A 14,887-nucleotide genomic window follows, 5' to 3' on the forward strand; every position below is an offset into this window, starting at 1 on the left:
GCAAGTTCCCGCTCACGCGATGCGCAGGCACACACGCTCAGCGCTTTCGTAAATAAAATTTTTAAACTTTCCCGCTTGCTCAGATAGCCCGCAATTGCGCCCCCCCTCCTCCGCCCTGCACGCGCACCCGCAAGTTGCAGGACACCCGGCGCTCATGCTCTAAGCCTGAGCACGCTCAGCGAGAGCGGGGACTCAGCGTAGGGCTGTGTCCAGGGTCAGCGCTTAGGCGCTGACCCATGCTGAGGCGCGCTGACGCTTCTCAGTGAGCCCCTGCAGCCGCAATGAGAGTGGCTTTATAGATTTTCGCGCTCAGGGTCGGTCACGTGAGCGGTTCGCCCAATGAGAGCGAACCAGCTCCGTGACGTCACAGCGCCCCCCCCCCCCCCCCCGACACGCCCCCGGACGACGCGCGGACCAAGGCCAGGGAAAGCACCCGCTTTCCCTCAGCCTCCGCGCGCCTCCGCACGGCTGCAGTCCTATGGACGCAGCCTAACATACACTGGTCTGTGCAACTGTGCCATACTAACGGAGCATTAGATCAGCACATTGCAGCCTGCTCTGTGTGTGTGCTGTAGCACTCCGGAGCTCTGGAGGGGAGTTAACTGCTTATCACAATCAGGGAGCACAGTGAGGTAACGTGCTTGAACAAACAAACACTGTCCTCCCTTTAGCCATTAAAAAACAGCAACTAGTTCGCTTTAGTACTTCTAAAGATCACCTGATCAATCACACAGTGTCACTTATGTAAACCATGACAAGCTGCAACTGGTTTGCTTCAGTAACTCTTAAGGGTCATACCCTTTTACTTGCAATGATCATTTTATACTTTTAATGATCAAGTATAAATACCACACTATGTACTAATTAATGGGCTATAGAATATTAAATATCACAATTATCTAATTGTGATATAACCTGCTATTTTCGTCTGAACTACTACCTCAAGATACTATACTTTAAAGCCTGCCTAGCTAATATTATAGCATCCTGAGCACCAGAGACAATAAAGCACACTTTAAGCTTTCCATTTGTCTAGTGACTCAGCTGACTGGGATAACGAATTATAGTTAAAGAATATGTCGCAATCCTACTCATTCCTGTTATCATAGATATGAACAAGGAATTATACCTCTCTTTTAGGGTATACAACAAGCTCATTCTTGCAAGCAGCTTCTCTGAATCTTTATGGGTACTAGTGAATTGATTAAGCCACTTCATATACTATTATGACCGATACTTAGGGTCACCAGTCTACAATTGTTTTTTAGCTATTAGTGACTTCTCGTGGGTCTTTTATTAACTTAGCACATTCACAAAGGGACACGAGTGAGACCAGAGGCACATAAATTCAGCAACCCACAAACAGGCTATAGATTCTAAGCCACTTTACCAATTTGGTTTAGACTGAATTACCAAGCTGTCCTTATATATACCTCTTATCTGATCTAAAGGATATTACTACTACCGACTTACACTACACAATAGCCGGTACAAATATTGCCTCTATATACGGAGCTACACAGCACCTCTGTAGATCGCCTTGTTTGGTTTATTTTTGATGCACCACTTAATTATTTTGTTAGTCAGCACTTTAAACTATGAAGTTTACTAAGGACAGCCTGAGAGCTGGAAATACTATTACTCAATACAGGTGTAATGGCCCTATAATGGGAACTACAGGGTTGCGGTTTACTATAGGGGTTTGGGGACCTGGGCTGGGAGTTATTAGCCCAGCTTATTTAAACAAGGTGAGCAATGTAACACAGTAATAGAGAAATCTAGATGGATGCTACTATAGGTTCCACAGGGAGAAGTATTAGCAGCAAAAAGAAAGAAGTAGTCATGCAACTGGAAAGTTCTCACTTTAGATGATAATTCACTAAAATGCACTAATGACAATCAGGTACTAACACATGGAAACTCAAAGTCAAGTCAATGGGAGTTTTTTACCAATACAAAAATAGTTCATGATCTATATCCAGGGTGGGCAACCTGTCGCCATTCGCCACTTGTGGCGAATTGGCAGTGACACTGTAGTGAACAGGGCCGCCGGTACTCCCTGTGCCGCCGGGACTCCCATGTATTTCTAACATTCGCCAACTGGTGCTTAACAGGCGGCAGGGTGAGATGATATGCGGCGGTGGAAGATGGTATGCGGTGCGGGAGATGGTGTGCTGTACCGGGCTGAAAGTATTAGCCGGTAACATAATCACTTGAGTGAAAGTCAGAGCAGGTCTGCAGGGGAGGTGCGCCATCTAGCAGCCTGACCCAGAACTTCCTGTCTGCTGCTATAGAGCGCTCCTGTCCCCGTGCTGCTCCTGCTCTAACTCAAGAGATTCTACTACCGAACAAGGTAGGCATAGATGGGAGGACTGGGAGAGATGTGAGGGGGGCTGGGAGAGATGTGAGGGGGGCTGGGTGAGATGTGAGGGGGCTGGGAGAGATGTGAGGGGGCTGGGAGAGATGTGAGGGGGGTGGGGGAGATGTGAGATGTGAGAGGGGCTGGGAGAGATCTGAGGGGGGCTGGGAGAGATGTGAGGGGGGCTGGGAGAGATGCGAGGGGGGCTGGGTAAGATGTGAGGGGGCTGGGAGAGATGTGAGGGGGCTGGGAGAGATGTGAGGGGGCTGGGAGAGATGTGAGGGGGTCTGGGAGAGATGTGAGGGGGGCTGGGAGAGATGTGAGATGTGAGGGGGGCTGGGAGAGATGTGAGATGTGAGGAGGGCTGGGAGAGATGTGAGGGGGGCTCTGGTCTCACCCCCCCCCCTCACATGCAGTTCTGTTCAACTGAATAAAACATTTAAAAAAAACATAAATATAAAACAAACACAAAACATCTCTCCCGTCTGTCTCTCACTTCCTCCCTCCCCCCCCCCCCGGCTCTCTCGCTACCACCCCCCACCCCTTCTCCCTTCCCCTCCCCCCCTGTTGAGAGATAATGTTACTAACATTTTTGAATCCCACCACTTGGGTGGGAGGGGGGTACTTGATGATGGGGGAGATCAAGGGTGCTGGGGAGAGATTAAGGGTGCTGGGGGGAGATTAAGGGTGCTGGGGGGAGATTAAGGGTGCTGGGGGGAGATCAAGGGTGCTGGGGGGAGATCAAGGGTGCTGGGGGGAGATCAAGGGTGCTGGGGGGAGATCAAGGGTGCTGGGAGGAGATCAAGGGTGCTGAGGGAGATGATGAGGGGGGTTAAATGAGATGGTGATGAGGGGGAGGTTAACTGAGATGGTGATGAGGGGGGGTTAACTGAGATGGTGATAAGAGGGGGTTAAATGGATGGTGATGAGGAGAGGTTAAATGAGATGGTGATGGTGAGGAGGGTAGTGGTTGTGGCGTGAGAGGATGAAGAGGGGGTGAGAGGATGAGGGGAGTTGCGGTCTGAGGGCCGTTCTATAGTGCGTGCGCTTGCTGCGCCGTGCGCGCGCGCGCCAGTTATAGTTGGCTGAGATTAGTTAGCCTTTTTATAATGGTGCCGCGAGTGCGGCAGTGAGCGTGGAACCGGCCGACAGGGGGGGGGGAAGATAAGGAAAATAAAGATTTTGCGCCGCTACCACCGCTGAAATGTGTGTGTGTGTGTGTGTGTGTGTATGTACAATCTTAATAAATAATTTATTAAAGCATTTCTTTATTTATTTTAAACGTATTTATAACACACACACACATACCCATACATATACACACACATACACACAGTACCTCACTCGCTCACAGCATACACACAAAAAGCATGCGTCACATGAACGCGCATTCGCACAGGCGCGCACACTATAGAACGGCCCTGTGAGTTTATAAACTTGTTCAAACAGTGTGTTTAACATTTTCGCATGCGCAACATAATACCTCAATTTTTACTATGTGTGGCTATTTTCACTTCTAATTCGCTACACTTGTGGCTACGTTGAAAAATTGGTTGCCCACCCCTGATCTATATCATTAATCATATCAGGAAAGATTAAAGGACTTTCAAACAGATGCAGTCAGCTTTATCTCCACCCTGCCGTGTACTTGGAGTAGGTGAACCGCGGACCAAGTACAGCCTGATCACCGCCATGTGCCGAGCAGGGGGGAATTTCCCATCAGGATTACCACAGCGGGGTTCCCTGCTTCTGAATAGGACTCCAGCTGGGTTAATCCTACCGGGCCTCCATAGTCTGGAAGAGCTGCGCAGTGAGTGCAGAAGGAATCGGTCCCTCTCTCTGAATAGCTCTAACAGGAAATCACACTGTTTTTATTTTGATAACATAGTATTGAAGCAGTAGCTTAACCACATTAATTTCAAGTCCGGGGACCCAGTGCTTCCCAAGTTAAGGCCCCGATATGGGGTGACGGTATCTCATGCAAATTTTATTATTCCGCGACATCATCCTGGCAGGGGTAAGTAAAACATTTATTAATTTAATTTGTATTTTACTGTATAGTTGAATGGGCAAAAGCGCCAGTGGCCATATTTAGCTACTAGGGCATTTGCCAATTCCTCAGGGGGAGGGGGAGGTGGTGGGTGAAGTAAGTAGTTGCTAGTGGGTACCAGGAGGAGTTAACCCCTTAATTACCTTAGCAGTGGTAACCGCTAAGGTAATTAAGGGATTAAACCCTTCCACAACCTTCCCGGGAGGCCTAACCACGCACCCTGGAGACAGTACCCCCTTCACCCACCCCCTCTACCCCCAACAAACCGGGTACTTCGATTTAACCTCTTCATTAACTTAGTAACTAGCCACTAAGATAATGAGGCTACTTTTATGTTAATTACATAGTACACTGGCGACACACTTTATTCGAGCTTGGCTAGTCCCACGAATTCGGGTATACCCGGGTGTATTGAGGTTTGTGACTGTTTTCTGCCCGAGTACATTGAGTTATTTTCCAAGCAGGGATTGAAGCATTTTATTCCCGCTGGCTGCAATACTGCACAGTATATATATATAAACTGCATTACAATTCATGAATTTATGCTATCTGGTAGACACGCGAAGCATTGCAGCCTATTAAATCCTAATCATTATCATTTAACAGATCAGCCGCCCATCAGCCAGGCATGAACCCAGGCTGGGAAGGCAAATGCAACGGGGCTTGTCAGAGGTGAGGAGTGGCGCATTCCAGGTATCTGCCAGGTACATACCGGGTATTTGCTCGAATAAAGTGTGTCGGTGCAGTATAGAAGCAGGTGGTCTCTGGAGCTGAACCGCATTAATTTCAGCCCTGGAGGCCCTCTGCTTCCCGAGTTACAGGCCCCGGTATGGAGTGCCGGTATCTTCAGTAAGTTTAAATGTTCCGGTGAAGTGGGCTGTCACGCAGGAGAAATAAACTCGCAGGAGATACCGGAACCTCATACCGGGGCCTGTAACTTGGAAACCAGGGGTTGCCGGACCTGAAATTAATGCGGTTAAGCTCCATAGACCACTACTTTAATACAGTACAATGTTATCAAAATTAAAACAGTGTGATCGCCTGTTAGAGCTGTGCAGGGAGAGAGACTGATTCCTTCTGTTCTCACTGCACAGCTCTTCCAGACTTGTGGTGTGGGTGTGCTTTTCCTAATTAGCTTATTTCACAGGTATCTCACGTGTGTTCAGATTTGTACACAGGTATCTTTGCACAAGTTGTTTAAAGTTGTGGGAAGGTATATACTGTGAGTCCTTTGGTACTAAAATAAAATAGGACTCTCCTCCATAATCCATATTTCAGGGTCTGTATGGGAATAACACCACCTTCAGGTAATCAATGCTTAGCTCTATGTTATTATAAATTACCAAAGCCTATGCTAAAGATATATACAGGAAGTCCTCGGTTATCCGACACAATGCGTTACTCAAAATGGCGTTGGATAGCGAAATGTTGTAAAGCGAAACACATTTTCCCATAGGAACACTGTTTAAATTAAAGGTTCTGTTCCTGAAGACATTTTTAACACTAAAATACACCTAATATTTTACGCAGGCAATAAAATATGCAGCACACACATAAATTATATAGTGTATATCTGTATATATATATATATACAGTGTTCGACAAACCTATACATTTGCTCGCCCCGGGCGAGTGGATTTAACCCCCGGGCGAGTAAATATTGGCCCAAGCAGCACACGTTTGGTACTAGGTGGCGAGTAGATTTTTTTGTGTGGCGAGTAGATTTTTTGGTGATTTGTCAACCACTGTATATATATATATATATATATATATATATATATAGCATAATAAATTATATATTATATAGTATAATATTACATAGTATAATATATATATATATATACGCTTTTACGACGTTTTGCAACGTTGTTTGTGTATATATACACACATACACAACGTTGTAAGAGCGTTGGATAAGCCGTTTTGGCGTTGGAAAAAGTAACATAGGTATGCATTGCATAGCGTTGGATAAGCCATTCGTTGTAAAACGAAGCGTTGTAAAACGAGGACTGCCTGTACAATCCATGTTTTGCATATACAGTGAGAAGACAAAGTTTGTGAACCCTTTAGGATTTTCATATATTTCAAACCTACAGTAAAATGTTATTAGATCTTAATCTAAGGACTAATAATAGATAAAGATAACCCGATCAAACAAATGACACAAAACATGATACTTTTTCAACATTTATTTATCCACAAATGATTCAACATTTAATATCCATGTGTGAAAGAAGAATGTGAACCTTTGGATTCAGTACCTGGTGAAACCCCCTTGAGCAGCAATGATTTCAACTAATTTTTACCTGTAACTGCTGGTCAGTCTCTCCCATCAGTTTTGAGGAATTTTGGTACATTCCTCCTTACAGAACAGCTTCAACTCAGTGACATTTTAGGTTTTCCTTGCATGGACAGCTCGCTTCAGGTGCTGCCACAACATTTCAATGGGGTTTAGGTCTGGACTTTGACTAGGCCATTCTAAAGCGTGGACTTTCCTCTATTGCAGCCATTCTTTGTAGATCTGCTTTTATGTTTAGGATCATTGTCGTGCTGCATCACCCACTTTCGTTTCAGCTTCAACTCATGGATGGATGGCCTGACATTCTCCTCTAGAATCTTCTGATACAATGCAGAATTCATGGTTGTGTCAATGCAGCCCCAAGCAATCAGACTCCTACTACCATGCTTGACAGTTGGGGTGAGGTTCCTTTAGTCAAGCGCAGGGTTTGGTTTTTGCAAATAACTTTCTTTGCTTTTTTTTTTACAATTGTTTTTTTTAATAGTACAACATTTTATATACCCTGATATGCATAAACTGATTCACACATTTATTCGAAAGAATGGGACGTCACTCCCTTTTGATGATGTCACATCCTGTCCAAAAATGGACTGTGTCACATGGTTTACTACAAACAATCAGATTGGGGATATACAATGTGATGCCTCACATGGTATATCTCACAATCCAATTGGTTGGAGTAACATGTGATAGAAGCCATCTTATTTTTGGTGACATTAACTTAAAGAGGGGGAAGCACAGCTTCATGATTGGCTAGCTTCCCTCCCTTTACATGACATCACATCCTTTACCAAAAAAAAGAGGTTCTGTCACATGGTACACCATCCAATAGGATTGGAGGTGTGTCATTTGACAATAAAATATAACATAATAGGCCTTATTTAAGGCCTGTACCGTTTCATTTGCGCTCAAGAAGACGATGGGACCACATCCGCCCCCTGGAATGGATTATAAAGCAAGAAGAGAAGGCTGAAGAAAGAAGAGAAGAACAGAAGAAAAGAAGAAACAACTTACCTGAAGCTGAGGATCATTGCGTCGCGGATGGAGAGCTTCCTGATACATCAGGAATCGGAGGGTGAAGACATCTAAAGGTAAGAAAAACATTGAATGCATGTAATTTTTATTTTTAAGGTATTTTTAAATATTAATTTTTTGCTTGCCCATTGACTGCCAATGTATTTATCTATGCCCCCTTAGGGCTATAGATAAATACAGTGGCAAGCAATGGATGTTTTGGCAAATGCTTGTTTTTATTTCTTTGATATATATTTGTGTTGATTGCTTTGTATAATTCTTGTGTTTCTTTGTTGTTTGTTTTGGAATTCTTGTTTATTTTTGGTGTTTTGATTTTTAATTATTTTTTGGTGTTTGCTTTGATTTATTTCTATTTTTTTTTTGGTGCTTTGCTTTTTAATTCTGTTTTTTTTTTGGTGTTTGGCTTTTTAATTCTGGGATTTTTTTGTTGTTTGCTTTAATTTATTTCTGATATTTCTTTGGTGTTTGCTTTTTTATTGTTCTTTATTTTTTATGTGTTTCTTTTGGTGATTTGTTTTGATTTAGTTTTGTATTTTTGGTGGTTGTTTATTTTTTAGCTTGCCCATTGACTGTCTTAGTGGTAAAACATGATGTACCACTGTGCCAATCAATCAGATTCTTGGCATTTGTAATGTGTATTTTTTTTTAAAGTAATGTGTTTTATTTTGTGTTTTTTTTTTTAAGCTTGCCCACTTATTGCTATGGTGGCAAAGCATTCCCATATTATATGGGGGTACAGGTGGCGGGTTGGTTATTGATAGGTAGTTGGTATTTTAATGTTTATTGGAGCTAGAGGGATTGGTTGAAGGGGGTGGTTAGGCCCACCAGGTGGGTTGCGCGGGGGAGGTTAATCCCTTAATTACCATAGCAGTTACTACCACTATGGTAATGAAAGGGTAAACTGCTCCCGCAACCTTCCCGGTAGGCCTAACCACCCACCCTGGGCCAAGTACCATCTGCCCCCAATAAAAAAGTTCTTTGCTGCTTTAATTTTATTTTTACTAATAGTGTACCTGAGCAGGGGGTCTCCTAAGCTGAACCATATTTATTTCATCCTCGGTGACCCTCTGCTTCCCGAGATACAGGCCCCAGTATGGAGTGCCGGTATCCCTGCAATGTTTAAATGCTCCCGTTAAATGTGTCATGTGACGCGGGAGATTTAAACGCACAGGGGATACCGGCACCTGTTTCCTGGGAAGTAGGATGTCCGTAGGGTGTCCCTGAGGCTGAAATCAATGCTCAGGAGACCCCCTGCTCCTGCACACTAGTTTTAACATTAATATTGGTACTGTACAATCGCCTGTAAGAGCCGTGCAAGGAGACGCACAACTAGGATTTAAAGCGCGATAGCACTTAGAAAAAAAACAAGTGGTGCATTTTTTTATAGAACTTTCCAAAAATTAGATTTTTTCTTAGTGAATACCATTTTTACAAACATGGTGCACGATAAATCAATGCAAAGTTGTTCAGCAGTGCACTGATTTTAACACTGTTTAATGAATAGGACCCAAAGTCTTTTTGGGAGAAAAAATATTGGGAGGAAATGCTCAGAATGTGGAACACCCAGATTAAGTAACTGAAAGATTGTGTAATACTGTACATGACATTACTACGTAGAGGAGAGCAAACACATACTGTATCATAAAGGAAACAAATAGAAAGAAAACGTGTTCCAATAATAGCACTCAGATATACTCCTAAATATATATAAACTTACAAATTTTATTAAGAACGTCAAAAATATAAACATATAGGTTAAAACTGTCCCTGATGCCACCCTATATAGATATAGATGGGAAAACCCATCCAAATAGCAACATGCATGAGCAAAATACAATTGATTGGTGTAGCCATATGTAAATGTGCTAATTGAGAAAAAGGGTCTAAAATAGACAGACAGACCGACCCAGGCTTCACAGACTTATGCTGTCCCAATGGAATAAAGCTCCCAGTTAAGGAGCCAACTGGTATTACCAAATATTGTTGGTCTGGTCTAGCTTAGCTAACCAGCTGGGTAGATAGGCTTTACTATAGTTTAGTTAGCTTCCCTAACAGGGATAGGCTTTTGTTTACGTTTTGTTTTACTTAAAGGGACAGAGCACCCATTGTTTTTTTATATTTTTGGACAAATAAATCCACCAGTATATTATTTCACTGGAAGAATTGTGTTGTCTCCTCACTAACCACGGTCATCCTGCAACAAGTGGTGTCAGAAGTGGAATGCCGAACATCCTGTAAAAGGGACGGAGCTGCACATTGCGACTGGTGGATCCTGTGCGAACTGTTACTGTCAGTATGGAGAACGTTGTGAAAGCCCTACTATATAGCACCACTGTTCAGCAGGAACACACTGCGGCACAACGTGAGACAAACCAGTTATTTGCAGCCCAGCTTGATGTTATCACGGAAACACAGAGGGGGCTGGTTCAACACCTGGCCCAGATTAATATGGACTCGAACAGTGCAGCCAAGGTGCTTCCCATCCAGGCGAATCTATACCTGCAGAAAATTACGCCGCAAGATGATGTAGAGGGTTATCTCCGGTCCCTTGAGGAAAGTTGGGCCCGCTCCAAATGGGCTGGGATTATCACACGATTATTACACGCTTTCTACTAGGGAAAGCCCAAAAGGCATATTGTGACCTCGATGAAGAATCTACAGCAGATTATGACCGTCTAAAAAGCGAAATCCTTGCAAGGATTGGAGTGATTCCCACAGTCTGTGCGCAAAAGTTCCATACATGGAGATACCAGGAACAGAAATCACCCAGATCCCAGTTGTTTCATCTGGCGACCAAGTGGCTAAAACCAGAAGCATATAGCCCAACCCAGATCCTTGAGATGGTGGTGTTGGACTGCTTCATTCGAGCATTACCCAAGGACCTTCGACATTTGATGGGGCAAGGAGATCCCCTCACTTATGATGCCATGGTAGGCGCAGTGGAACGTTTTCTAGCCACCCGTGAACTGTCACGCTTCACGTCCTCTCACACAAACAAAAACCGATGGCCCAACACGAACAGTAGAAGCCAGCACTGGAACAAAGACCCGCGACTGGCCACACAGTTTGAGGGAGTGGAAAGAAACCTGGATAAGGACAGAAACTCTAAATCTCTGAAAGGGTTTCAAGAACAAACTGGGCCAATTGTTTGTATTGAGTGTGGGGAGGTGGGACATATTAAGGCTCACTGCCCTGAGTTGTCTGAAGCAATGGAGTGTGCATATGGCTCTGGAGTGGTATGTGTGACCCCTGGGGAAAAAAATACCCACAACTTCCTCACAAATGTGATTTTAAATGGTTAACCAATCTCCACCCTGGTAGACTCAGGGAGTGATATTAACTTGGTGTCAGGGAAGTTGGTTATGCCTCTCCAGTTACGCCAGGGTGAGAAGCTGCGGGTATTATGTGTGCATGGGTGTACGCTTTCGTACACCACGACTCCGATAAAAGTAAAAGTTGATGGGCAAATCATCCAAACTACGGAAGCAATTGTACCAAAGTTACCCCATTCCCTAGTGTTAGGCTGTAATTTTCCTGGTTTTGACACCCTGATCAGAGGACAACTCACCTTAAACAAGCCTACTCCTGATGAGGTTTTTCTCTTTACAGACCCTGAATTAATCTCTGCAGTGTCTAAAACCCCTAAATCAAAACGAGAACGTAGGAAGGACAAAAAAAGAGGTCCCCCACCCCAGTTAGCACTGGTTATTACTCCTAACAGAGGGAGAACTGAGGATGAAGAGTTATCAGAGACAGGGCTGGTTGACACTCAGGAGTCAGAATTACCCGTAGTTGAACAAGTCAAACTCCAGAAGAGAAAGGTTTTGGAATTTTTGAACTTTCCCCAAGTAATTTTGGTAGGGAACAGGCTAATGATTCCCAGTTGAAAAATGGGTTTAGCCAAGGGGTAGAATTAATGTGGGCCCCGGTAGAAGGAGCAACCAAGGACTCCTATCCCTATTTTTGTATTAAAAATGATTTGTTATACCATGTGAGCCAAGTGGAGGGCCAAGAAATAGAAAAATTGCTAGTACCCAGTTCATTAGTAAGGAAGGTACTAGAGCTAGCACACTCTCACTTATTGGGGGGGTCATCTTTGGAATAGAGAAAATACAGAAAAGAATACTAAAAATATTTTACTGGCCAGGGATATATAATGCTGTAAAAAGGTTCTGTGCCTCCTGCCCCGAGTGTCAGTTGACAGCCCCCTGACCAAGCTTGAGGGCCCTGTTAATTCCTATGCCTATTATTGAGATCCCATTTGAGAAGATTGCTATGGATATAGTGGGTTCCTTGGAGAAATCTGCCATGGGTCTCAATACATCCTAGTAATCCTAGATTATGCCACTCACTATCCAAATTCTGTGGATGCACACTTAGATCCATCAGTACATCCCTGCCTAACTCAGATTCCAGAATTGGTGTTCTCCTTATTATAGGACCAATCCATGCCTGATGTACTTGTGGTTTTACTGAGAGCAATTTCATGCTGTCTTGTACACTGTGCTATTGTCTGGACATTTGAGACAGTATTATATTACCTATCTGGAATTATTACATCTGGATGTTTTGATGAGTTAGTGGTTTGCTGACCCCTATTATTTGATTCTGACATTATTATTTCTGGACATTTTTCTGTGAAGAGTCTACATTGTGAGGGGTTTGTTTCTAGCGTATCAGGGGAGAGCCGAATTTTCCTGTTTATTCCAAACCAGGAATCTGCTAAATGTTTTTCACCCTCCTACAGTTGGGAGTTTTTTCAACAGCAGCATCGGGATTTTTTCACGAGTTACATCTGAACACTGTCCTCATTTGATCTCATTCCGTACCCTTCCCCCTCCACATGCCATGTATATTTTTTTCCCCTCCCTTGTTTCCTCACCACTAGTATCATTGTGCATTTGTTATCACAGTGTGTGCATATAGCACACTGTTGCCAGATTTGTTTAACCGTCTCATTGTTGGCATTCACACATGAGAATCTAACACATTGCAGCAATTTCCCAGCCATCTCTCCCTAGAACAGGCCACTTACAGTCCCAGCAACCGTCCGCTATTGCACTTTATTAGAGGATTTGTGCACGGTGACCAGGCACACTTTTTAAATTCCCTTTTTCAACTTGTTTTTATTATATGTGTATTCAAATAACTGTTTGTGATATCGTGTGTTCCTGAGGGATTCTTTTTCTTCTTTGTATACATTATTATTTTCCTTCGGTCACCACCAGCAATTATTACTATATGTTTACATGCCGATTTAGTTGGGGTACCTTCACACTTTTGTGGTGTGTATGCGGAATCAAAACTCTTTTTGTGCATATATATATATTCATGAGGCTCCTTACCAGGCAGACCAATAATCCTAGGACCACGTAGTAGGGAAGAGACAGCACACTTGGTAATAATCACAAGAAGTATATTGTAAGGCAGGCAAAATCACCGACGTCCCTTGAGAAAGGTCCTGCCTGTAGGACCGAAACGTTGGTGATTGTGCCTGCTTTACAATATACAGTACTTCTTGTGATTATTACCAAGTGTGCTGTCTCTTCCCTACTACGTGGTCCTAGGATTATTGGTCTGTCTGGTAAGGAGCCTCTTTTTATATTTTGCCTATGGGATAAGCACCTGTCTCCTTACGTATGTGAGTGCCAACTGCCCTATATATTGTGTGTGTGTGTGTATATATATATATATATATATATATATATATATATATATATATATATATATATATATTGTGACACACAGAAATATCGCTCTACACTTAAATAAATTGTGTCCAAAACACCTGTAAATGAGTCATATATAGTACGACTTAAGAGTGGCGCTAAAGGTTAAATGAATATGAAAACAACAGAGGAAAAGCAACCTTTAAATAGCACACGGACATAGATGGAAGTGTAACAAAAGAAATTTATTAAGGTGAATAAAACAGGGGATAAAGTTAAAAGGTGAGGGGGGCTCAACACTACCTAGACAATGTGGACCTTGAGGCAAGGGTCTAAATTAAGATCCAAAGCAAGACATGCACAGGACACAGGTGGCTTTGTCTAAGCACACCTGTTGACAATCAACCTACACTGAGATCTTGTGACCACATAAAAAATTATTATACCATATAGTTAATACAATGGTTACATGTTGTGGGTACACAAGTTGTGAAGGTAACAGAATGAAAAATACGTCACCGCTCAGTATGTAGATGTCACAGGCAGAAAGGTAGGTCATATGTTTTGTTTTGTAATGTATAATATAGCATCAATGTTATGCAAGCATTCAGGTCTGTACATGGTGTAATAGGCACTTAGATAATTTATTATAGGTTTCATTCACCAGCACAAGTATTATGATCTCTAAATATCAAACCATGTATATCTGGTAGCTATACACATTTACACCAGAGTTGTAGACATGAATAAATGTATGTTTGTTTATGTATATATTTATTTAATTGATATGTAATTATTTGTATATAAATTTTCATTAGATTTTATACTTGATGTGTATAATTGATGTCTTCATTGTAAAGGTTTTTTAATATATACGTTTATTATGTTTTTAGACAAATCAAGATATAAGGTGGTTGTCTCCTTAGTTTCAAATTACATTCATGTACTAATTAATTAACTAATCAGCCAAGATGGTGGTTGATTGGTGCACACAAATATAAATAGCTATGACGTATGTCCGTCATTTATCCCCTGATGAAATCACCTTAGCGTGAAGAAACGCGTTGGGAGTGTTAGTGTGAGCTACTGACAGTCTGTCACCACACTCATTCATACTTTGGCTTCTGCTGGGACATTGCAAACGCTGCTATGCATCGGCAAACTACTGCACCTGCCCCTTCTCCTCCACGGGGTCACATTACCATTTCCTCCCATCCGGAGTTGCTGTAGTGAGCGGTGGACTTCCGGGTTACATCGGGAGAGGTTGTGTATTCTCTGAGGCCCCTGCTGGATGGTGGCTCAGAAGAACTGGGACTTCACGGAGGAAAAGATTGGCCTGTGAGCAGAGCAGTGTCTTCCGGCGGTTGGCGAATGAGTATACTCATTACATGCTTGTTTTTCACATTTGTTTGTGAGTTTAAATTTGTTGGACTTAATACTGGAATATTAAATGTGTATTTTTCACATTACACTAG

General features: G+C 42.9%; 1 protein-coding gene across 7 annotated transcripts in view; it reads left to right on the forward strand.

Moving 5' to 3' along the window:
• LOC142463899 (sperm-specific sodium:proton exchanger-like) overlaps positions 1 to 14,887 on the forward strand; it is a 956,006-nt gene that overhangs the window by 593,716 nt on the left and 347,403 nt on the right. The window lies entirely within an intron of this gene.

This window comes from Ascaphus truei, chromosome 12 (assembly GCF_040206685.1).
Source record: "Ascaphus truei isolate aAscTru1 chromosome 12, aAscTru1.hap1, whole genome shotgun sequence".
Lineage (NCBI taxonomy): Eukaryota > Metazoa > Chordata > Amphibia > Anura > Ascaphidae > Ascaphus > Ascaphus truei.